General features: G+C 37.0%; 1 long non-coding RNA gene across 1 annotated transcript in view; it reads right to left on the reverse strand.

The window, feature by feature from the left end:
- LOC127542899 (uncharacterized) overlaps positions 1 to 18746 on the reverse strand; it is a 40933-nt gene extending 22187 nt beyond the window's left edge. Inside the window, exons 1-2 of the long non-coding RNA XR_007948914.1 lie at positions 18685 to 18746; positions 16798 to 16944 (exon numbers count right to left, since the gene is read on the reverse strand). This is a non-coding gene — a long non-coding RNA (uncharacterized LOC127542899). The remainder of the gene's footprint in view (positions 1 to 16797; positions 16945 to 18684) is intronic.
- Positions 18747 to 25021: the final 6275 nt, after the last annotated feature.

The raw sequence follows: 25021 nt of genomic DNA on the forward strand, positions 1-25021 counted from the left end.
GATAAAAGAGACTCGTGATGAATTCAAGTCACTTGGCTCTGATGAACTACATCCTTAAGCAATAATAAAAAAAAAAACAGATGGAAATTTTGAGCCACTGTCAGTGACTCAAAAATCAGGGAAAACAGTAGAAGTGCTGGAAAACTTGAGGAAGACAAATCTGTCCCATTTTTTTAAGGGTTATGGTGGGAAAGGAGGAAAGATGAACAGAGTGGATAAATGATAGGCCAATGGATTTGAGTTTAATTCCTGGGAAAATTCTAGAATGGATCATTAAACATATGACCAGTGAAAAGCTAGAAAAGGAAAAAAAATGATTACAAAGAGCATCACAATGTCATACCGTCATCTAGAGAAGGCAGTTCTATGAGACAATGCCAGGTAAAGTAAGGAGAATCAGGAAAAGAAAGAAAAAATGGAAGTGAAAGTCATGAAATGATAATGATCAGGTATGACCATCATAAGAGATGAAGAAATGAAGCTTCACTCCTTTATTTTCAACCATTAGTTAAAATCAGAGTAGAACATTGATATAATGTCCAACTTGAAAGGAGGGCTGATGAAATAGCTGACTTGAGCAAGGACTAGTAGATGTAGGGAATGCTGCAGATCAAGTGTATCTGAATTTGAGCAAAGCATTTGAACATAAGCATAATATCGGGGCCAAGATGGACAGACAGGGACCAGATGATGAGTACAAGATGGATTTAGAACTGGATGAATGGCTGGCACCAAAGAGTGGTCACTAATGATTCCACATCATTGTGGCAGGAGTCTCCAGAGGAGGCGCTAGGAATCTACATCAGGCACTGTGTTATCTAACATTTTGCCTAATGTTATGGGCCAGAACTCTGAAACAAGGATTATTACAAGCTGTTAAGTCAATAGAATTGAGAAATACAATGGTTATCTAGTTTAGCATGGTGATTAATATTCTCTAACTTCAGTAATTGATTGAATCTTACAACAAATAATGATTTCCTAGTGATATAATGATTGGTTTATACTCAGTCCACCTTTGTGATGGCTGGAGGCTGAAGCACAAACCCTTGGACTCAGACTCACTTCATCTCACACCACCGTGGTGGCCTATCCTGCATTTTCTCCACTGAAACCAAGTCCCCTCTGAAGGCCACAAGAAAGCTAGCCTGGGCGCAGGCAAGGAGACAATAAAGCATTTTGGACTTTAACACCTGGCTATTCTTGTGATGATTACTCTGCTGAGATGAAGGCTACTCCCAAGACCTCCAGAAAACCACCAAGAACATTATATTTTGGTGCCCAATGTGGGGCTAAGAACCTTCATTTGTGACCCAGAAATTAGGATGAGTATAAAAACAGAAAGAAGGAAACTTTGTCAAGAACTAAACTAGTGCTTCAGCTGAAACGGGACAAATGTTTAGAAAACAGCCTTCTTTTCCACTTCGAGGAAAATGTGTCGAAAGCATAGTTAAACACATTAAAAGCCAAGGTTTGATTGTAACTTGGGAGCAGATCATTGAACTTTTAGAAACAGTACAGTATACATCTCCTTGGTTCTCTAAGGATTAGATTAAGAGGAATGGAAATTAGTAGAACAACTATGTGAATACTACAACGATAATAGACCTGACTCAATTTCTAAAGAAACGTTTTATACACATAACTTAATACAACTGGCTTTAAGGAATTATATAAGTATTAGAAAAAGAAAAAAAGAAGTGCAGGAGGAGAAGGATATTAACAAACTAGGTGAAAAGGATGAAGAATTAGACAAGAAAGGAGTTAAATACAATTGAACACAATAAGGAATGGAGTGCTTCACAGCAGGAGCCATTAGGGCATTCCCCCAACCCCTGATCTACCCCCCTCAATTAATCCTTCATGGGTGGAGGGAGAAGGAAGAGGGGGAGGGGCAGTGACACCATCAGCACCACCCATGCAGGAGCTTTGTGCAGTCCCTATGACAAGATTACAAAAGGCATTAGTTAACACTCAAAAAGAAGGACAGGGTGATCTGATTTGATAAATGCATACCCTGTTATTGAAGAGTTTGACTCTTCAGGTCAACAAAGGAGAAGATACACTCCTTTTTATCTGGAAAAAATGACAGATTTAAAAAAGGGTTGCACTCTTTATGTGACTACATCATCTTATATTAAGATGTTATTAGAGAATTTGGCTTATGAATAACCCTTAGTGATTGGAAATCTATAGCAAGGACATGTTGTTCAAGTCAGACCACATGTAGAGTATAAAATTAAGTCCTACTCAGGAACCAGTTTAAGAAAGACACTAAAAAGCTGGAGTGTGTCCAGGAGAGAATAACCAAGATGAAGGACCTTCAGTCTAAACTTATGAGAATCAGCAGAAGGAACTGGAGGTTGATGGGCTAGAGGAAGGAGCAGAGTGTGATATTTGTCTTCAAGAATATGAAAGAAAAATAATTTACGTCCACAGAAAACAGAACCAGCAGAAATGGGTCAAAGTTGCAAAGAAACCAACATGGGCAAAAACATCCTAACAGGTAGAGCCACTTAAAAGTGAAAGGGGAAGCTTGAGGGATCGTGACATCACCCTCCTTGGGGGTCTTCAAGAAGAGGCTGAATGACCATTTTTGGGTACAAAAGGAATGCCTTTAGTGTATTTGTTAGGCTAAAGGTCCAGTGAGGTCCCTTGCAGTTCTCAGATTCTGTTTATCTGAAGACATTATCACTTTTTCCTAAACCCTCCCCAATCCATCCTTCTTGGCACTGCCAGAAACTTATATTCCTAAAACATGACTTTCATCATGTTCCTCTCCTACATGTACATTTACCTATTAGATCAAATCGAAACTTCCTTCTTGGAGTTTGAGACACTCTTATCGCATGGGCTCTATTTATCTATTCCATCATCCCTCATCTCATGGACGAAAACCATCACAGCAGCCATTCAAATATGTACCTGTATAAGAATCTCTTCTAAACTATAGCCAGGAAGTCATTACCCAATGTCTGTTTTAACCTTTCCCAAAATGGAAGAACTCACTGCTTCTTGAGACATCCTTGTCTAGTTTTGGACAGCTGTAACTACTACAGATTTATCCAGGCTAAACAACCCCAGTTCCTCCAAATGATACATACTAATACGATGGGCTCTTCACTTTGTGGTCCTTTTCCTCTAGATAATCTCCAATTAAAGACTCTCCTCCTAAAATGGGGCCCTCCAGAAAGTAACAGAATAATGCAGGTGTAGTAAGAGCAGGGCAGAGTTCAGAAGGGCTATCACCTTTTTACTGCTGGACGTTATGTCTCTTCTAATGAAGGCTAAGATTTCAAGTGCCAAAGAGCACTGGTGACTCCTATTGAACTTTCAATCTGCTCAGACCCCCAGGTTTTGCTCAAACTTCTAACCAACCACACTTCTCTCCTATAGTAACTGTGAAGTTCATTTCTCGAATGCAAGAGTAAAACTTTGTATTTGTCTCCAATAAATTTCATCACATTATATTCAGCCCAACATTCTAGCCAGCCAAGATCTTTTGGGATCTAACTACATTATTCTACATCTTAACTAGACCTCTTAGCTCTGGGTCATCTGCAAACTTGATAAATATATCATCAGTGTCTTTATTTAAATCATTGGTAAAGATGTTGTACAGCATAGGGCAAAGAACAGACCCTTGAGGGAATATGACAGAAACCACCTTCCAAATTGACAGTGACCTGTTAATGAACTCTTGAATAGCTCTAGTTGTCAGAAAACTTTTTTTTCACGGAGAAGAAATTTGCCTCTCGACAAATCCTCCTTCCTTTCCACTTCTCCTAGTTTAGCACTCCAAAATTAAGCAGATAAATTCTACTTCCTCTTCCAGAACTTAGTTTTTCAATGGTATCCAACTGTTCCTGGCCCCATTTGGGGGGTTTTCATGGTAAGGATACCTAAGTAGTTTGTTGTTTCCTTCTTCAGCTCATTTTACAGATGAAGAAACAGAGGCAAATGAGCTAAAGTGATTTGTCCAAGGTCACAGAGCTAATAAGTGTCTGAGGCTGGATTTAAACTCAAGAATATGAGTGGTGCTAATTTCGGGCACAGCATTCTCTCCAGTACAGCACCATATACCTCCTCCAAGACACAACCCTTGAAATACTCGAAGACTGCTGTCCTCCCTAAACCTCTTCTTCTTCAGGCTAAACATTGGCAGTTACCTGAACTGATCTTGGTATAGAAGAATCTTAAAGACTCTCACTATCCTGTTCTCCTTCCCCTGGATGTTCTGCATGTTAAAAACAGAAGCACCCAGAACTGAACAAAATGCTATGAATGTGTTCTCACTAGGGCAAAGAACACTTGGACTATCTCCTGTGAAGACCAAGTTAGCACCCCGGATACCTTAGAATCAGCTGGAGTCAGGATAAGCGAAAGTCCTTGGTCTTTATGAGTAGAAGTGAATTGGATGGACGCAGAATCTCCATAACCTCTCCTCTTTCTCCTGTCCAAAAAGTGACTCTGGCTAGTCTTACTCCACCCTCTAATCCCTCCCACAATTCTCTGTATACACCAAAAGATTGAACCAGCACAGAATAGTGGGAAGGGCCATTTTCCAAGCATATGCTAACAGAGTATTGTCCCATGGGTAGTTAGCCCTAAGTGCTCAGTTGTCCCATCCTCAGTGCATTAACTCAAGAGTTTTGGCCCTTTACAATCTCCTCCTTATTACTGGGCATTACCGCCTTTCTTAATTCAAGATAATTTCTCTTGATTTTTTTTTGGTCATCAGATCTCACTACTCAACAGATTAATCAAGAGACTTTTATTTCTTAAGAGGATTCTGTGTGCCAGGCCTCATCCTAGGTACTGGAAATATAAAGACAAAACCCCAAAGAGTTCTTGCCTCTGAGAAGCCTATATTCTATCATGGGTAGTAAATGCCTATCTACTAAGTAAATCTAAAAGAAATCCATGGACTGGGGAGGGGGGACAAAGGTAGGGAGAGAGAGTGTGTGAGTGAGTGGGGGAGTGGGGGAGGAGAGCACCATAAGTTGGGGGAAGGGGATCAGGAAAGGCTTAAATTGAGTTTGGAAGTAAACTAGAGGTGTTTTGTATTTTGAATCTCTAAGACTTAGTAACTACATGGATGGTCATGCTGAGGAAGAATGAAAAGTCAAGAATAACACCAAGATTGTGAGCCAGAAGGATGGGACACACTCAACAGAAAAAAAAAAGTTTAGGATATGGAGAATTTTGAAGGGAAGGATAGTGATTTCTGTTTTGGACACAATGACTTGGGGATGTCTGCATATCATTAAGTAGAAATGACGAATTGGCGGTAGTCAAGTGAGAATTTGGTTCAAGAAATATTGAATTCTGGGAATCAACTGTGTTGAGATGATAATTAATATGAATTATTAAGCACAGTAGATGAGGAGGAAGGCAGGGAGAGGGGGAGAGACAGAGAAAGACAAACAAAATATGGATATAAGAGAAGAGGTCCCAGCTCAGAACTTTGGAGGACACTCACACATCAAAATGTGTGATAGATACAAGATGATCTAGAAAGCAGATTGAGATGGAAAAGGAGAAGGAAAACCTACACATACACACTCTTCTAAATCACTTTGCTATATGTAAGTCCACGTTACCGCACTTGACCAATCTTATTACTACTAATCCAAACTCAAGAAATCCTTAGGGCAAAAATGAAGAATAATCCTTATGAAATGTTCTGTGGAAGACTATGAAGTCCAAGAGAAAATATTCACATATTTTTTGGAATTCCTGTAGGATGTAGAGTCCACTATATGACACTTGACACGAGTGTTTTTTTTTTTTAACTTGTCCATCATGTCTTCCCAATGAATTGCCTGCTTTAAAAGACATTTTGTTGGATGTAAGACAGGGTTTTTTTTTGGTTGCCATATGCATGTAAACTCTCATTCCCAGGTCATGTGATACCCCCTGCCTTCCCCCAAAAGGACATCTCAAATTTTTGGGAGCTGTGAAACATTTTCTTTGCTACAGTTGAGCCCACAAGGAGCTGCACTGGAAGAGAATGATTGTGCACAAGTTCAATCATGTTTATTTGCTGGGCTCATGGAAAACTTCATTCTACTGATTTGTTGCATGAGTAGAGGTCTTTAGAGGGGAGAAAAAGTACTGTCAGGCACCAAACCAAGCTAGCTATTTCTTTTTGAGTGCCATTTAATCAACAACAGCCATCCCAATTAAGCAGAATTACTGTCCCAATTAAACAACAATCTTTGTTGTTAATTAGTATTAATTCAGTTGCTTGGGAAATGTCCCAGCTAAGTGGACTTCTTAATTAAGTCTCAATTAGATGAAATGTAGTATATTAGAAATGATGATCAAACATCCTATATTAATTGAAATGCTGAATTTAGGGCTTGATCCTTCAATCTTTACCGACTTGAACAATCTACTGGAAGAGGTTGTATGTAAAAGGAGCTTCATTAGTGACTAATAGGATTATCCTTGTGTCCATACATGGGGACTTCTGAAATAGACTAGTTCAAAAAATGCTTTTATTTCACCAAAGAAGGAGAGCCATATGAAATTAAAAAAAAAAAAAAAAACTATTGTTGTTGAAGAGGCCCAGAATCATGAGAGTGGAACGTCATTTGCCAATATTTTGTAGCTGTAATCAAATGAAATAGACTGTTAAGTTAATGGGTTAAAATAATTGCTTTGATGAACTCGATGAATACAATATTTATAAGTCAGTGATACTTTTAAACCAATTTTAGGAATAAACTATTCAGAGGAAAATCCCAAAATTATTTTTGTGGTAAATACTATTCATGAGTTATGATTTTAATTTAATGGAATCACAGAACCAATCTCTGAATAAGGATCCTTTTCTCTAATATCTCCACAACCAATCTTTGTTTAAAGTCCTTTTGTGAGGAAGAATTCACAACTCACAGTGGCTCATTCAAACTTGGAACAGTCTATTACACTGAAAGTTCTGCCCTCTGGACCAAGAAGGACAAATTGAATTGTCTTTTCTACCCGGCAGTAATTACACCAACCCCAGTGTTTTTTTCTTTATCTAAGCTGAGCTAGTTCCTTCACTGATCTGCATATCCTGCACCATTCTGATCATCCATCTCCTGAGTCTCCAGCTTATCGATGACTTCCTACAAATGTGGTACCTACAACCACAACTGAACATGATGAGTTTTAATAGACCCACAAGCTTAATATATACAACATACAGGAAAAAAAGAATGATCAGGGTAGAGAATGAAGAGATTATCACCTCTTTATCCCTGCATGCTAAAAATCACTTATTGCAGCCTATAATTGCATTAGCTTTCTTCTGACATATATTGGGCTTGAAAGCCCATTAAACTCAAAATCTTTTTCAAATGAATTGTTGTCTAAACCATATCTTTGGCATATTGCACTCATGATGTGTTGTTTTTTTTTAAGTCAAATGACAGATTTTCTATTGACCCCTACTAATGAATTTCTTATTAGATTTAGCCCAAAGTTCTAGCTTGTCAAATTCTTTCTGGACACTAAGTCTGCCATCTAGGATGTTATTTGCTGCTCCAGCTATGTCACATGCAAATTTAATAAGCAATACCTTTTGATAGACATATTTTGGAGGGAAATAATAAATATACATTAGAAATCATCACGCATTCCTAGATTTTGTTTTTTGTAAAGATTTCGTTTCCAAAGTTTTTAAAGAATTCACCATAAAAACACACATAGCAAATTGTGCCATGGTCAATTTTCATAACAAAACAGCTTGTATCTTTAAATGCAAAGTGAAACAGAAGAATGAAGCAATGATAGATATAACTAGGGAGAAGAGCTATCTTATTTGAAAAATTCCAGTTAGTTGAAAAAAGGGGATGGGAGGTTTTTTCCTTAGGAGAACTAAACCCAAATTCTCATTTATATCTTATTTTTGTTTGCCTAAGTCAAAACAGTTTTAACCGATGCAACTCTCAAATAAATACATTTATGGTACAAAACCAGAAATGACAGGTATTTCGGACATGTTCTACTTTGAGGACCAGAGAGATCATCTATAGTTTTACTTTTGTTCTGGGATAAAAATAGTCATCATCTTATCCTTGATTGCATTAAAAAAGCAAAACACAACCCAATTCTAAGGAGTTAATCTCTCATTTTCCTTTTAGCTTACCATTGCAAAGGACTTCTCTTGAAAGTGACAAATGTCTCTTCTAACTAAGCCATAATTAATTTTTAAGTTTTCCTATAAAATAACTCCCACCTTCATGAAACTAAAAATATTTAAATTATTTCAATGAAGTCATTTTCTGTATCCTAAAAAAGTTCTGCAATTAAACGAGAAATTTTCTGAAAAATTGCAAATTTACCCTCAGAGCTGTTTCTTAGGGACTTTTTGTACATGAGTTATATGAAGTTTATTTTCCTCACTACTACAGGTGGAGGTCAATGTTTTCATGCACTATGACTATATGAATACAATGTCAAGACCACTAGATTTCTTATTATAGGAGAAGCTGAATCTGAAAGTCTCTCTGACGTACCAGCTCTCAGAATGACTTTTGTGCTTGGCAACATTTCCTCTCTAAAGAACTGACACATAATGATACTATTCCAGCCTGACTTCCTTTCTGTAACCTCATTAAAGAAAGACAACGCAAGGAATTTGAATTTCTTTTCTTCTAATGGTTAAGTTTTATAATTAAAAGTTGGAGGACAGTTTCGCCTAACAATGGAACCACTAGGTGAGCAGATTCTCGGAAGGAAAGATTACAGATGGTTTCCTTATTCCAATATTTCTTAGAAATAACTGCAGTTGTATTCATTGGAACAGAGCCAGAATGCCAGAGCCAGCAAAAAGTTTTGATGACAGCAAATTCAGCATACTCTTTTCATTGGGCAAATTTTTGAGGACAGAGTTAAAAATATTACATTAAAATTAAATTTTTGTAGATAATTATCTGGGGAAGTTTTATGTTTGTGATTTGACTCTTGATATTTCTGAACCCCTATGAAACTGTATTTTAATGGGGTTCTAATATGTATATATTATTTATATTTCATCTGTTTAAATGAAACCAAAATATGCTGATATTTGGGTGTTTGCTGTCCAATAAGCAAATCATTTTGGTAATGGTGGCATTACTTTTGCACTACCTACAGATGTAACCAACTAGCTTTGGAGGGAGGGAAAGGATGACTGAAGCATATCCCTAATACTATGATCCTATTTGAAGTTAACACATTCACTGGCATTATTAGAAATATTTTTTCTCTTACACAAGGTACTTAAAAAGACATGATTTTATTAAGGAACCCATTCTCGTGGGAGTGAAATACTTGCAAAAACGTGTAATAACCAAGTTTTTTAAAGTTTCTTTTTTTCCCTAGGTACACGATTCATTCTCGTCACAGTTGCTAAAAAGCACCGTTGCTGTTGTTCAGTCATTTTCAGTTGTATCCTACTCTTTACGACCCCATTTGGAGTTTCTTGGCTAAGTCCCCAGAGTGGTTTGCAATTTGCCATTCCCCTCTCCAATTCATTTTACTGAGGCAAACAGGATCAACTGACTTGTGCACAAGCTAATAAATATCTGAGGCTTGGTTTGAGCTCAGGAAGATGAGTCTTCCTGAACCCATGGCTGGTACTCTCTACACAGCAGGGCCAACTAGCTGCCCTCAGAAAGACACTGTCCAAAACTAAAAGAAAGTTTGGATATCATGTTGGGTGATTGAGTTTTATCTCTTGGGGTAACCACTAGAAGGGGCTTATGAAGTTTGTGTGTATTACTAAGCACTCAAAATGAGAATGAGTCCAAAGAATCCCTTTTGTGGAGAATGATTTGAGCTCTCACAGCAGACCTGCTAGAACCTATTACCAATCCCTTAAATTATCTAGTCTCATCTTCTTCCTTGTTCCATATAATGGGCACCTGAGTTTTCAGCAAGATGAGGATTTGTGATATAGTTTCTTAATATAGTGGTGACACATGTCATAATTCTTTCCAGCACAACATGGCATGAGATAAAATATGCTTTCCTGTACCATGGTGAGGGAAATGGAGGTCAACAGTCCAATCAAAAGTAATGGAATCAGAGAATCAAAATCATAAAAAAGAATCTAGTAGTTAGCCTCTATATATTTCTAAGGGAAACGAAGTTTCTTGGAGAAGGAATCATTCTGCTGATATCTTTACACAAGAAAAGTTTGGGGTAAGCTAAATCTACTTGAACTTTGTACTGTATAAGCCTCAAAATAGAAAAAAAGATATACCTTTTAATATCTAGTGCCCTATGATAAAGATTTCTAAAATTGTACAAAGAACACATTAACATAAGATAGTCATAAATAGGGAATAACTACCAATAGTTTTTAAAAAATTTTTTTAATAGCTTGTTTCTTATTTGGAGAAGCAGAAGATAATTATTTATTATCCCCAAGTAATAGGCTAGATCTAAGAACCATCAGTCTGTGAAAACAAGTGACTGAGCTCGACCTCTAGATGAAAATTTAAAAATACAATTTCAACTTTTTGGTTATTCGGTGAATTTGGGAACTCTGTGACGCAGATATTCCTTACATTGGTACAGTCACTCATATCTTCTAATCCTATAAAGAATATGTTCATTTTTTCCATATATTCACCACAGAGAATCCACCTCATATATTGGAAGTCATCTTTGAGCTCTTATAACACTTGGCGTGTACCAGTGACCTTTACTAAATGACTGGATCGGTCCACCTGTTTTCCTGATATCAATCTTCCTCTATGATATCTCTTCTGCTACTTCATAAACATAGTTCAAAAATGGAAACATGTTACACCTCTCACCTACAATGCATCTTTCCATTGAATCTTCTCTACCTCTGATCACCTGGAAATTACTGTATTTCTTTTCATTGTGGTTGTTGAAATTATTGTATGGCAAAGCTGGGATCCAGCCATACAAAAGTACTGTGATGACATTTACGTTTAAAAGATGGCTATTTGTGCTGGGGCATCCCTTGAGATTGTTAACCATATCACATGATTTCCCCTATGTAATCTAACCTGCAGCTTCTTTTTTTAAATTAAAGCTTTTTATTTTCAAAACCTATGCATGGATGATTTTTCAACATTAACCCTTGCAAAACCTTGTGTACCAATTTTCCCTCCACTTCCCCCCATGCCCTCCGCTACATGCAAGTAATCCAATATATGTTATAAATGGTAGAAATATATGTTAAATCCAATATATGCATACATATTTATACAATTATCTTGTTGCGTAAGAAAAATCAAATAAAACAGGAAAAAATGAGAAAGAAATAAAATACAAGCAAACAATAACAAAAAGAGTGAAAATGCTGTGTTGTGAACTACACTCAGTTCCCACAGTCCTGTCTCTGTAACCCCCAGCTTCTTAAAGTGTGGTCTGCAACCCCATATGGGTTGTCATAATTAAACAGATTTCAAAATTATGATTTACAGTAAAAAAACGTATGATTTGAATATTATATACCTATACTCAGAGTTACATAAACATTTCTCAGGTAAAAAGGGGTCACAAATGGAAAAAAAAATTAAGAAGCCTTGCTCTAACTCACTTTCTAGCATCTATTCAATTCTGGGCTCAATTCACTGGCCATCTGCAATGCCTACCCCAGATAATACACATCAAAGCACTAATTGAATTCAACCTCATGTCACAGTCTTGAGAGCACACATTTTTCATCCATCTAGTTTTCCCCATATGGATTATTAAGCCATTTTCATTTGAATGTTTATGGACCTCACCAAGATAGTCCTAGAATGTCTGGGAGCTAGATAGGCTCACTACAATGTCATAAACCAATAGGAACATCTTACCCTCTATAGTGAATCTTTTCTTTTTGTACCTTAAACCCAACATTCTTTATGACACCTCTGGAAATTTACATCTCTGTTTTCTATCTTACTTGTTAATAATCAAGTCATTTAATAAAGTTCTCTGAGGCTGTGATCACCACTGAATCTTTTAGAGTCTTAATGTATACAAGAGACTCCACTAGAGAAGAGCCTTTAAGATTATCCTGCTCTATTGAATTAAATGCCCTCTTGCTTTTTTTTTTTTTTTTGGTAATTCAAGGAACAATGATCGCAATTGACTCTTGGCATTTTTGTTCCTTTTAATCAGTTGTGTGATTATATATGTGTAATACAGTGGAAAAAAATTACTAAGTGCCTCCCTGTTCCCCATTCATGTTTTCATCAAGGACAGACTTGATTGCTATGGAGATCATTCACAATAAGTTTTTTAAAATTATGAAAAGGAAGGCAAAGACTGGTGGTACTTTGCTATATCTTTGGAATTCCCTCCTCATACTTGAAAAAACTCAAGAAAAGGAATTTTATTAATGATTCACAAAAATGACCAAGGATCTGAGAAGATCTGTTAGAATAGAGATGACTCAGGACAAGTATTAAATTTGCTAATTGTCATTCCCCATATACTGTCATTAACTAGGAGTTCACTGCCAACATGAGAATGAATAGACATGTGAAAACATACTCTTTCAAACATACTAGAAATGAGGATCCAGCAGGCAATAAGACCAATCGGATTAGTAGAGGTTACAGAACTAGGCACAACAGGAACAACATTCATTTGGAGAAAAAAAAGCTCTAAAATTTCAAAGGAAATAATGTAAGTATTAGAAACAAAGGGGGAACAGTATTTCCAGACCCCACACTATAACATGAAGTGATAGCTGATAAAAAGCCATTTGGTTTTGGTTAGAAAAATAGATTATTAGAACAGACTAACTGTAATGGGCCAGAATTCTGGAGAAATTCTTACAACAAAGTGTTAAGTCAGTGGAATTGATAAGACAATGGTTATCTAGTTTAGCGTGGTGATTAATACTCTAGTTCAGCACATGTACTTAGTACTTAATATAGTTCTACAGGATTCACACCTACTATGATGGAATTAGAGTATATAAGCTGGGACAAACTTAGCCAGAGACATTCGTTCCATCTCTCACTTTTGTGGTGGCTGGCTGGTCCTCCTGCTTCTCCCACTGAGACCAAGGCTCATCTGAAGGGCCTCCAGAAAGCCAGCCAAGCCCTAGGCAAGGAGACAGACTGTGAAGGAGACAATAAAGACTTTTGGACTTTAACACCTGGCTATTCTCATGGTGATTACTCTGCTGAAAAGAAGGCTGGTCCAAAGACCTCCAGAAAGGAAACCAGAATATTACAACTAAACAAAAAAATGAACACAATAAGTCAGTACTTGATAAAACAAGAAAGCATACTACATAAAGGTTTCTTGTTTAAAAAGAAGTACAAGGAAATATGGAAAGCAGTTTGCTCCAAAATCGGTTTATTCCAGCCATCTTAAATGCTGTATCTCATTGACTTCCAAAGAGATACATCACCTAAATTTAAAAGCGCAATCACTGAATAAACAATCATTAAGTGCTTACTATGTGAGGCACCATGATAAGTGTTAGGGATACAAAGAAAAGAAAAAATAAAATCATTCCCTGCTTGCAAGGAGTTACCATTCCAATGGGGGAAGAACATACACACATACACACACACACACACACACACACACACATATACACGCGTGCGCGCGCATCAGTACAAGGCAAATACAGAGTAGATGGAAAATAACTTTAGAAGGAAAGGTACTAGCAACCGAGAGAACTGAAAAGGTAAATTCTTCTGATAGTAGAAGTGCTTGAGCTGAGTCTTTTTTTTAAAGAAATTATTAGCATTCATTTTGCTTCATTACATGCCATTAAAACATGAGATGAACAAGCACTTACAAAATCACAAAACATCCAGATTAACATAATAAGAAATAGAGAATTTCACTAACCCAATGTCCAAAAAAGAAATCAAACAAACCTAAAAGAAACTCTCCAAAAAAAATTATAACAATGTGGAGATGAGATTATTTACATTAAATCAAACATTAAAATAAAATTAGCTTCTGCTGACTTCTAGTCTTATATCTCCAATTGTCTCCTAGACATCTTGAACTGGATATCCCACAAACATTCTAAATTGAGTTGTGTCTTAAAAGAGACGGATTCTAAGAGATGCAAGTGAGGGAGAAGAACACCCAAAGTATGCAGGACAATCAGTTCAAAACCTTGGAGGCAAGAGGTACAGTGCCACGTGTGAGAAGTAGCACAGTATGGATAGAACATAAATAGTGTGAAGGGAAAGAGAATCCACAATAGTAACAGCTAACATTTATATAGCTTTTGTTACCTGCCAGGTACTGCTAAAAGCCTTTTAGCTATAAGGTCATTTAGTCCTTACAATAATCCTGAGAGGTGGGTGCTATTCTATTCTCATTTTACAGATGAGAAAACTGAGGCAAGTAGAAGTTTAGGGTTACATATCTAGCAAGCATCTGAGGTCACATTTGAATTCAGGTCTTCCTGATTCCAGGTTGCACTGGGCCACCTAGCTGGACAAACTGAAAAAGTTTTAGAAAAGTGCCCAGGTTAGAGAGAGCTTTAATGATAAAGGACTCAACATCTGATTCTTTGAGATAATAGAAAGCCTCTGGTATTTACTTAGAAGATTACATTAAGAAAAATAATAAAATGGAAGGAAGTGTCTCTTGCTACTATGGCTGTGGGGAAAATTCTTAACAAACAATAGAGGTGATCCTGCAAAATAAACTAGATGACTTTTTTTTATAAGACATTGAAAAGCTTTTGCACAAATAAAATCAATGCTGCTAAGATACAAAGGGAAATTGTCAAATGGGAAAAAATCTATGCATCAAAAAACTGACAAAAATAGGACACATAAAATACGGAGAGAAATGACACAAATTCAAGAACAGGAGCCATCTGATAGCTGCAATGTTTCTTTGTTTTTGTATTTCTATTTCCCCCATTTATTAAACATAATTTTTATTTTTTTTAAAGGTCTTTCGTCTATATGGAACCCACTGGGTCAAAAGATAAAAAGAAATCGTTTCTCAAAAGAAGAAAACCTATTAACAGCCATTTACTGGCTCCTTCCCTGATTCCTACAAACAATTCTAGGTCTTTCCAGTTATAACAATTCTTTCCTTGACCTTATCAACCACTTAGGTTATCATGCTATATCTTTCCTCCTTTTCACAGCCAAACCCCTAGCAAAAAATCATCTATCTTCAGTGCTTATATTTTCTCTCCTCTCACCCTCTAAATCCATTAGAATTTGCCTACTGGTCCCACCACCTGAAAGAAATTGCTCTCTCCAAGGGTGCTAATGATTTGCTAATCTGATGGCCTTTTCTCAATCTTCATCCTTCTTGAAATTTCAGTAACATGTGACATTGTGGATGAGTTCCTCTTACCTAGGTTTTTAGGACTATGATTTGTCCTGGTTTCTACTTCTCAACACTGCTGAATTATCCTCCAAACTGTCTCCTAACTCAGGCTGTGTCCTGGGCCTTCTCTTTTCTTCATCTTATCTATTCTCATGGATTCAGATTGAATTCAGAGCTAAAATTAAAACCCAGGTATCAGGACTTAAAATCCAGGATTCCTTCACCTATAATAGAGCTTCCAATCTTGCTCCATTATAAAGTAAAATCCTATAAATTAAGATTTATTTGGGTTATTTCCCCACAATCTGAAAGCAACTTATCTTTTATTTTATCTTATCTAGAAGAGTATACATGGAGAATGTGAATAGGATAGGATTAAATACAGGTTTACAACAAAAAGAAAATGAAAAAAGGCTTTTTTTTCTTTTTTTTCTTCTTCTGAAGAAACCAGTAAATAAAAACCATGATGAGTTCTTTCAGCATGGTTTTGCATTTAATAGATTTCATTTTTCTTCTCAAAAAGGAAGACAAGAAATGGAAATTACCTAGTCAACTAAGATTATATAGACAAAAGCAAATGAAACAAAATCCCCAAACCCCACTGGGACCCAATCATGTATTTCAAGCCTAAAAATCCTAGAATAAAGATCATCAGTTGCTTCTAATCATCAAATGCAGCAAATGATTTCTTTAATTTCTCCCATACTTGATTAGCATATCTATGTCCTCTAAAACCAAAAGGAGACCATCAAATGTACCCACACCATCATAACTAATATATTACATATTATCTGGACTGCCAGGACTTTATAGTGTGTGTTTATGGTTATAAAAGGCATAAAAATATCACTTTTCAATTTTTTTGTAGTTTCTAAGACAATATAGATTCATCTTTTCTCTTTTCCTTTTTTCCTCGGAACATACTTCATTCCTAAGGTATATTCAATTACGCTTTAGCTGGATTTGCCTGAAGTTATTTAGGTTCGGATTCTTAAGACAGGGAGTTATTCTCACCTCAGAATCCGAGAAATCCGGTCATTAAAAGTCCAGTCTGTATTTATAATCTAAACCCAGCAGAAGCATGATTCCGCATTCCCTTACCTTGAACAATTTTCTTTTCGAAGAGAGATGAGGACACATGCCCAACAAATGTGAATCTCAAGTCAGGCGATAAATAGCTTTGAGCCCACTTTGCAGGAAGCTCAAAAACCATGGCAAAACAATCAATTACCGTTAGTGAAGTGGGGGGGTGGGGTGGGGAAGGAGATATCCTGAGAGCAAAACTTCACAAGATCTATTTTTGACTCATGGCCGTTTCCCTTTCCGTTTGTGATGCCTGTTCCGCTACCTACCATGGGCGTTTTTTGACTGGACCATTTAAGTTTACCTGTTTCCATCAATGGAATGGCTCCTTTAAATAGCTGAGAAAATATGTATCATATTCTATATTGTAGCCCTATCATTGAAATCTGACTGTTCTCTTGAGCGTGACAGGGATTCCAAATATGAAGTGATTCTTACCATGAACAATATCCCAAAGTCCTCCATTAAATGCGCCATCCTTAGTTTCTTATACTCGCCAGGCTTTTTCCCCTCTGACCAGAGCTGACAGCTTCCAATTTATAATATTCATTTTTATATTCTCAACACAGCAATCAAATTTCAGACCTTGAGGATAAGAAGGAAATTAAGGCTATTAACATGTTAGGAGATTGTTTGATTTACTCATTATAAATGATTCTGAATCTGAAATGCTCATAAGAAATGCCTACAGGGATGGAGAGTTTTGACTGGCAGTGTCAAGAGAGTCAAGGACAAAGAAGAATTTCTTTATAATTTTAAAATGTCATGACTATATGGTGAATTCTAATAGGACAAAAGCAGTTCCAAATCATGGAGCTATGTCAAGGCATTCTTACATAGAATGCACCACATAATAAAATAGAGCTGAAAAAGCTTGGATTCAGTCTGATTTAGAATCATTTATTGGATTTGCATCTTTGGTCAGTGTGAGAGTGAATGCTAGAACAATGGGAGTGGGGGTGGGGAATGTTCTGTTATTTTATTATGGTATCTAATTGTCTTCACTTTAAACTAAATGTATCCTCTGGGCTAATTAATACAATTAAACTCATTGGGAGGGGCTCCAGAGCTACTTTGAGCCTCTGGCATGGCTTCACAAGCCTGTGGTTCCACCTTGTATCGACTCATGAGAGCTGTTCATTAAATAAATGAACATTTAAACAGTGCAACTCAGGCAACACTACAAGTCAGGGCTCCATTTATTATTTTTTAGATTGTCCATACTTAAGGAAGTAATGGAGGAAATGTTAAGTATAAAGACGAAGCTTAAAAATATGCTGGTGTGCATTTTTTCCCTGAAGAGCCTACTTAAATACTGGCCAGCCCATCACTGACTGACTTACAGAGGAAATAAAATGTCACTTTCCAGAATCCTACAGGTAACGGTAAGAGGCTATATTTTATAGGGGAGACAGGGAGAGTAGGGGAGATGAAGGAGAATTAAAATAATTCAATAGCGATGAGCAAAAACTCATCCTGCTTCAATTCATGATAACACTACGTTCAAGGAACTTGAATAATCATGAACACAGGCATAAGAAACAGGCATTGTAGTAATTTCAGATAATGGAAAAAGTGACATCTACCTACTCAATTCACTCTGAAATTCACAAAGCCCACTCATTGGCTCCATAAATTATTTATTTTGATATATCTGTGATCTCCTTGACATAGGTAGTCACGATGATGGAGACTGCAATCCATCTATTCCCTGCCATCCTATGTAACTCCTGTCTAAGTCTTCTTATAAATGCTCCACAAGGCGTGGAGCAGTCTTATGACACTGTGCAGATACCAAGAGAATTTGTGGGCTGTCCATGACTTCTCTTTCATTCTTACAGCAGAGATATCTCTAATGACATTTTCTATACTTGCTTTCCCAAATTATATATGTGTAGATACACACACCGGCATGTCTATATGCATGAATGTGCACATATAGACATATACATATGTGTATCGATCTAAATCTCCCATTTGTAATGTTTTGTAGCTTGCTCATGCAAAACCTGTCTACTGCGGTTGGTGAACTGGTGACTCCAATGACTACGGGAGTCATTATTGAAGATGATGGCAAATAAGAATATGTGACCAGAAGAATATGGATAGAGAAAAGTTTGAGGGTCCCAAAAGGTGTTGCTTACTCCCCCCAAAGCAATCTTACTTACTTTCCTGTTCCTTTTCAGTGTGGAGCTTTGGTCATTTTTCTATTAAGAGTTTAGACTAGTTTTAGCTCAAGACTCAAAACCGACGTTCAACCACAATAAAGCTGATACATGAAGGAAGAGGGAAGGATGGAAGAGAACATACAACTCTATAGCATACCTGGAAGTAAGCAGTATGATTCTTCTACTGTTCAAAAACATTTTCTTCTGCATCAGAATTCTAAAAGAAAAAAATCCCAACAAAGTTTCTGAATTTGGAATCTTTTTTTTTATTTATATAGGCTTTATGCAATCCTATTTACTTCTTACACAGTAATTTTATCAAATGCCTACAAATCAGACACGAATCATATTGATTTCTACTTTTACAACACAACTTGGGTTATTATTCTACTAAACGCATATTAGGAAATAGTTAAAAATCTGTAATTATAAGTTGTGCAACACTAATTCTAAATGTTCAAATGACAGGTCTCTGCATAAAAAAAAAAAAGTTCTCAATATGGCATCTTTCCCTCAGGATGTGACTATTGTTCCTGAAAGCCAATTCACTAACCCCAATGTGCACTTAATAGAATGAGGAATTTCTCCTAATAGGATACACCAAAAAACATCTCGCATACTCCAAAGACTGCATCTTACTGATTAGTTTTAGAAGACAAGTTTTTAGAAAACAAGACCATAACTACTTAATTTACTTGCATGGCATTTTGCATACACTGTGTGCAGTCAAGTACTAAATAACTGCTATTTAATGATTATGGTAATTGATTGTGTTGTATGGATTTGTTAAAAGTATTTCATCTAGCATCAACTAGAATCATAAAGCTTAGAAACATATGACGCCAAATGTGTCTTTAAATCCTACTTCTTAAGGGGATTGAATCAGCATCTTGGGATTAATGCTTCAAGCAAAAACCCCTCCAGAGCCCAAGACGCTTCTTCTTGTCATTTCTTTTTACATCATTCACCATGAACATCAGCTTATCCTACTCTCTGCATAAAATGATTTGTACCAACTGAAGTGGTGTCATTTTGCATGGATGACATAAGGATTTATAGCAAATATGGAGTTTTTTGGTTTGCTTGTTTCTTTTGAAACTACTTTGACAACACAAGGACAACTTACAGTAAAACTTGGTGACCTTAGTGACAGATATAATGGGTGTGAGAAGTTAGCCAATTTACCATAGATCATCAAAGGGTCATAAAGGGTATAGTGGAGCTAACTGTAACCCTTAACTCAACTGATGATTTTCCTGGGAAACTGTCAATGACCGGTGTGAACATAAGGAAAAGAATTTTGACTGTGAGTCAGAGAAGCTATGCTGAAATTCTACACTGGCCACTTTTTGACCACGTGACCTTAAGTAAAGTCCTTTGATCTTGCTGGGCCTAGATGTCTATATTCCTACGATCCTACAAGGTATCCCCCAAAATCTTAGTTTTAAGTTGTGGTAGCTAAAACATTATGTATAATGGCAATTCCTAATTTATTTTTTAAAAAGTGAACTTTGTTTCTATGATATTACTATTTTGCATTTTGTGGTCTTCTGACTTCATTCAGGTAGGGAATTCTCTCCCACTCCTCCGCAATGCAGATCAGTAATTCATTTCTAATCTATAATCTTGTAGGACCTTCACGGGCAGTGACAAGTAAAATTATTTGCAGCTAGGTACTCTTTTGGTTTTGCCTATTGGAAGCATGTAAATGTTGGTCAGATAGAATTGGACTTCTGACTCCAATCTCTATGCCCTGCCGCCCCTCATGATGTTGTTTAGAAGACATCACATTGCCATACAGCCACAAAATGTTGGCTCAACATCCACATTTTCCTACCATCCTAGCCAATTAGTAATCTGCTCTGAAAACAGCCTCTCTTTCCTTAAAAAAGTGACAATCATCAATCTCCTCTATATTCATCCAAGGCTTTGGATTTGTCATCATCAAAGACATGACGCCTTTGTGGACCCAAATCATGGTGGTAGAAACTCCTTCAAAAGAACAGCAATAGCCTTTGAAATAAGAAGATATTGCTGTTCATCAACAGTTTCACAGGGAACTGTGTCTACGCCTTTTTTTTTTTTTTAATAATTTGACCTTGTCTTGTGCTCCTCAAGCATGTTGGCAACAGGATAAAAATCAAAAAGCTTTTAGTAAAGGATTTTTCTTTTGTTAAAAATCTGTCAGCAGACATTTAATCAACATTTTTTCTGTTGTCTTTGATGAACTGAATACATTTATTATTAATTAGTAGGTGAAGTCCAGGCTCCTTTGAGATTCAAAGATCCTAGGATTTGTTAATACTAAGTAATTTAAGAGGTCTCCAAGCAGAAAGGACCCCATAGGTCCAGATTAGTGCAAATAACAAATCCCCCTGAAGTTATAGCATTATCCACATTTACACAGAATATTTCCACTGGGCTGGAACCAATGACCATATGTTGCCTTATTATAAGCTCAAATAGTGTGATTGGAAGTATGTGTGAGGAGTCATTATCCATACTAATTGGGACCTCACTACATGTATCAGTACTGGCCATAACGACACAAACAAAATCACTCAAGTTAGCTTCCCTGACTTCAATGTCTTTCATACTACAAAAGTACACCCTTTTCTTCTCCCCCTTTGTGAAACCTCTTCCTTCAAGGCTCAGTTCCAAGGAAAGGTTAAAGCTAATAGCGTAAAGCTGTACCTCTCTGGGAAACCTTCCTTGATACAACTGACCCCAACTGTACTATCCTTATTCAAAGTGCCTTAAAAAGCCCTTTGTGGGATTTCTCCTTAAAGATATCCTCTCCTCACAACTCTTTCTCTTGCCCTTTTCTATGTAAATGCCTTAAGATACCTAAGACTATATAAGCTCCAGGAAAGCAGGAACTGGGTCATTTGTTGTCTCTATTGATAGAGTAGATACTTAGATTTGCTGGATTGAAGGAGATTCTTCTGTGTGGGGTAAGTTTCTAATCCGGGTAATTCTCCCTTATTTACCTTAGATCATTGAGATGAAATTGTCTTTGTTTAGTTCTCCCCGAGATTTGCTGATATTGTATTGGATGAGGTAGGACCCCACAAAGCTGAGAAACAGCATGCTACATTGAGTGGAGAAAGTGTTGGTCTTTGACTTGTGAACGCTCAGATTCAAATCCTGCCTTGGCACAAGTTCCACTCAGTGCCATGTTGTTACTGATCAGTCATTTCCTTCATTTGGGGTTTTCTTGGCAAAGACACTGGAATAGCTTGCCATTTCCTTCTCCAGTTCATGTCACAGAGGAGGAAACTGAGGCAAACAGGGTGAAATGATTTGCCCAGGGCCACACAGCTAGGAAGTGTCTGGAAGTCACATTTGGCCTCAGGAAGAAGAGACTTCCTACCTCCAGGCCCAGTGCACTATCCACCAAGTCACCGACTTTCTTCTATTAAGAGCCACAGGAGACTCTAAAAGACTGTAAGGTACAGAAAAATTGTGTATTTGCATCTAAAGTGTTTCCATATGAGGAGTATCATAGACATAGTCCCTGCCCCTTCCCCCCGCCCCCCCGCTCAAAAAAAAATCAGGGATGTTCCAGAAAAATAGTCAGGAGGCCAGGATTTTAGTTACCTATCAGCCACTAACCAACCAAGTAAGCAAGTCACTTAATTTTTAAGACCATAATTTTCCCATCAGTAAAATGGGTATAAACATATCTGTTCCCTTTTCTGCTGCCCTCTCAAGATGCCGTAAGAATAAAATGAGATATATCAGGCCTGACTGCATTTCGGAAAAATGAAAGGAACTATGCAAATGTAAGGTATTACTATTTCTCAATTAAATTGAACATATATGCTTCGTGCAGCGCTGTGGATCATTAAAGCTAAAGCAATTATTTGCTGAATATTCAATTCTATTCAATCTTTTCTTGGAGTTTAAACATGTCAAACAATTTTTATAAATCATTTTTAATAAAATATCTATTATGCTGGGGATTCAAATATAAAATATCATTCTTATTATCACAGGAATTCACATCTTATAGACCTCACATATGACAATCACACAAACCAATGGAAGGGCCATCAGAGTAGTATAAAAAAAGGGGCTGGTGGGGTTTGGAGGGGAGGGATGACATGTAGTTGAGGAAAACCTAGAAGGGTTCAAGGAAAAGAGAACATGTAACTTGAGCTTTGAATCATGGGTAAAATTCTGACAAGTCAAGGTATTTCTCTCTTAATTGTTGGCCTTTTTTGTTTTGTTTTGTTTTAGCCAGAATCATTGCAATGCTATGGAGAAAATCACCCCCACCCCTGCTTAAAGTAGGCAGTAACAGTAATATTAACAAGCATTTTGAAGTTTGTAAAGCAGCTCTTACTCTCACGATAATGTCATGGTATGGGTGCTATTACTATACCCATATTACAGATGAAGAAAATGAAGCTGAATGACTTGTCTAGGTTGTACCCTATTAACTGTCTGAGGCAGGATTTCCAATCAGCTTTTCCCAACTCCAAATCCCATACTCTCTTCAGCAAGCCTCCTAGCCACCCACTTACCCAACTATTCGTCTCATAGGCCTTACAATAAGTGTGGAGAAATCCTCTGAACAATGGTGACGTTGCCCAAGAATCATGCTCCTATCATCTGAGAAAACCCGGCCGTGACTGAGAGGTCATTTGTAAATAATTAAGTGAGCTAAGAAGGTCAGGCATCGATTTGGGAACAAGGGTAGCTCTCTCACACTCTTCTAAGGAAGAGAGACAGAGAAGAAAGATCTTGAGGAGAGTCACTGGTTCTGTGGTTATCCCACAGCAGAAGAGAGTCCAAGAGAAGCCCCAAGAGAAGGTTGGCTCCTTCCTCAACTTCCCCTCCTACACCTGTGAATCCAAAGGCACTATAATATAATCTGCTCTGTGGATACCCAGATGTTTGCAGTATACTATACTGGATTCTGGGCTGGGTATCCGCAAAGGTTTCACACAGCTTCTAATCTCTGAACCTCTAATTTACTGAAACGAGGATAAAGAATATTTCTTCTAGGAAAACCCAAGACACAGAAAGACAACAAGACATACTCAAACTGGAATCCATTTTCATCTACTCACTTCTATAGGACACTTGGTTTGATTTCTGCCTAACTAAGCCTTGTCCCCACCTCAGATGCCTTCTCATCCAGGATGATCCCTTAGCCACTGAGGCCATCTCCCGCAGAACATTTCTCTACCCCTTCATTGGTGAATCTCCCTTTGGAGTAAGGGTCTGGTCTAAGGATTTTTTATCCCTCGCTCAACACTGCTTCCGCCACCTCCTTCCATTCTCTTCCCCTATGCTTCACTTCCTTCAGTGTTTTCCCTAGTTATTAGAATGGAAACACCTGCAGAACAAGGACTGTCTTTTTTTTTTTTTCTGCAGTTGTTGATATTTTTATCCCTAGTATTTTACTTACTGCTTAGCATATATTAAATGTTTAATAAATGCTTGGTGACTTCAAACTTACTTGATTAACTTTGTGTTTAAGCAAGCTGTTTTTTACTCTTTTAAAATGTATTCAGATTCTCCAAAGCATTCTGGTAATTTCAGTGAGTGATAGCTAAAACTTCTTTCTAAACTTGTGATTATGAACTCTTTATCTAATTGCCCACGATGCTTTGCTTTGGCATTTAATTTCACAAAGCAGATCAGTTAAGAGAATTTGCAATGCATTTTTCTTTTCCTCTTTCTTCATATTTCAAATAGCTATAATGTGTTAACAAGTCAAAAGCCAGATGCCAAAGCAAAATCAGAGGAGCAAATTGCATTTCATAATTAATGGAGATTCACCCAAAAATAATTTTTGAAATTTCCAATAACTTCAAATGTCATGAAAATTAAACTCCCATTTGACATATTTTCCTATCCAAGCAATGACTTTCCTACTTGTGCTACATAATGATCTTTTCCATGCAGTGTTATAATAAGTTTTCAAAGGAGAAAGCTTGAGTAATTGGAAAGAATGCTAGTGACCTTACCTTATTCGAAAACGTTGTCTCCCAGTCACTTTCAATCATCTTGAAGCCACATAATTGGTTCATCTGAAAGTGTCTGTTTGGGCATATTCAAAAGAAAAGACAAGTTATTGGGAGGAAATTTATATACTAAATGTTTTATTTTCTTTAAGAAGTATTTTGGCACACTGGTATGGAACTTTGATATGTGATTAAAATGTGGACAAGAATTTTCTAAGTAGAACCAGTTTGCGTGGTAAAAATGCCTTTTGGGTATTGCAATAGGCAAATTAATTGAGATTACAAATGAATATAAATTTCAGCCTTTCTCATCCTCCCTTGGTCTTCCTCACCTTGTCCCGGCTCTCTTGCTCAAACATCTACAATGTGCCATTTTATTGCTATAAGTCAAGATCAATGGTAAACCGATGGCAGCAAAGATAATGCAATGTTTATGAAAATATGTTACGGGGACTTTTGGTGAATTTGTACTTTAAAAAGGCAACCATCATGGCTTAAAAACAGCCATAAGTCTTT

Source organism: Antechinus flavipes, chromosome X (assembly GCF_016432865.1).
Source record: "Antechinus flavipes isolate AdamAnt ecotype Samford, QLD, Australia chromosome X, AdamAnt_v2, whole genome shotgun sequence".
Lineage (NCBI taxonomy): Eukaryota > Metazoa > Chordata > Mammalia > Dasyuromorphia > Dasyuridae > Antechinus > Antechinus flavipes.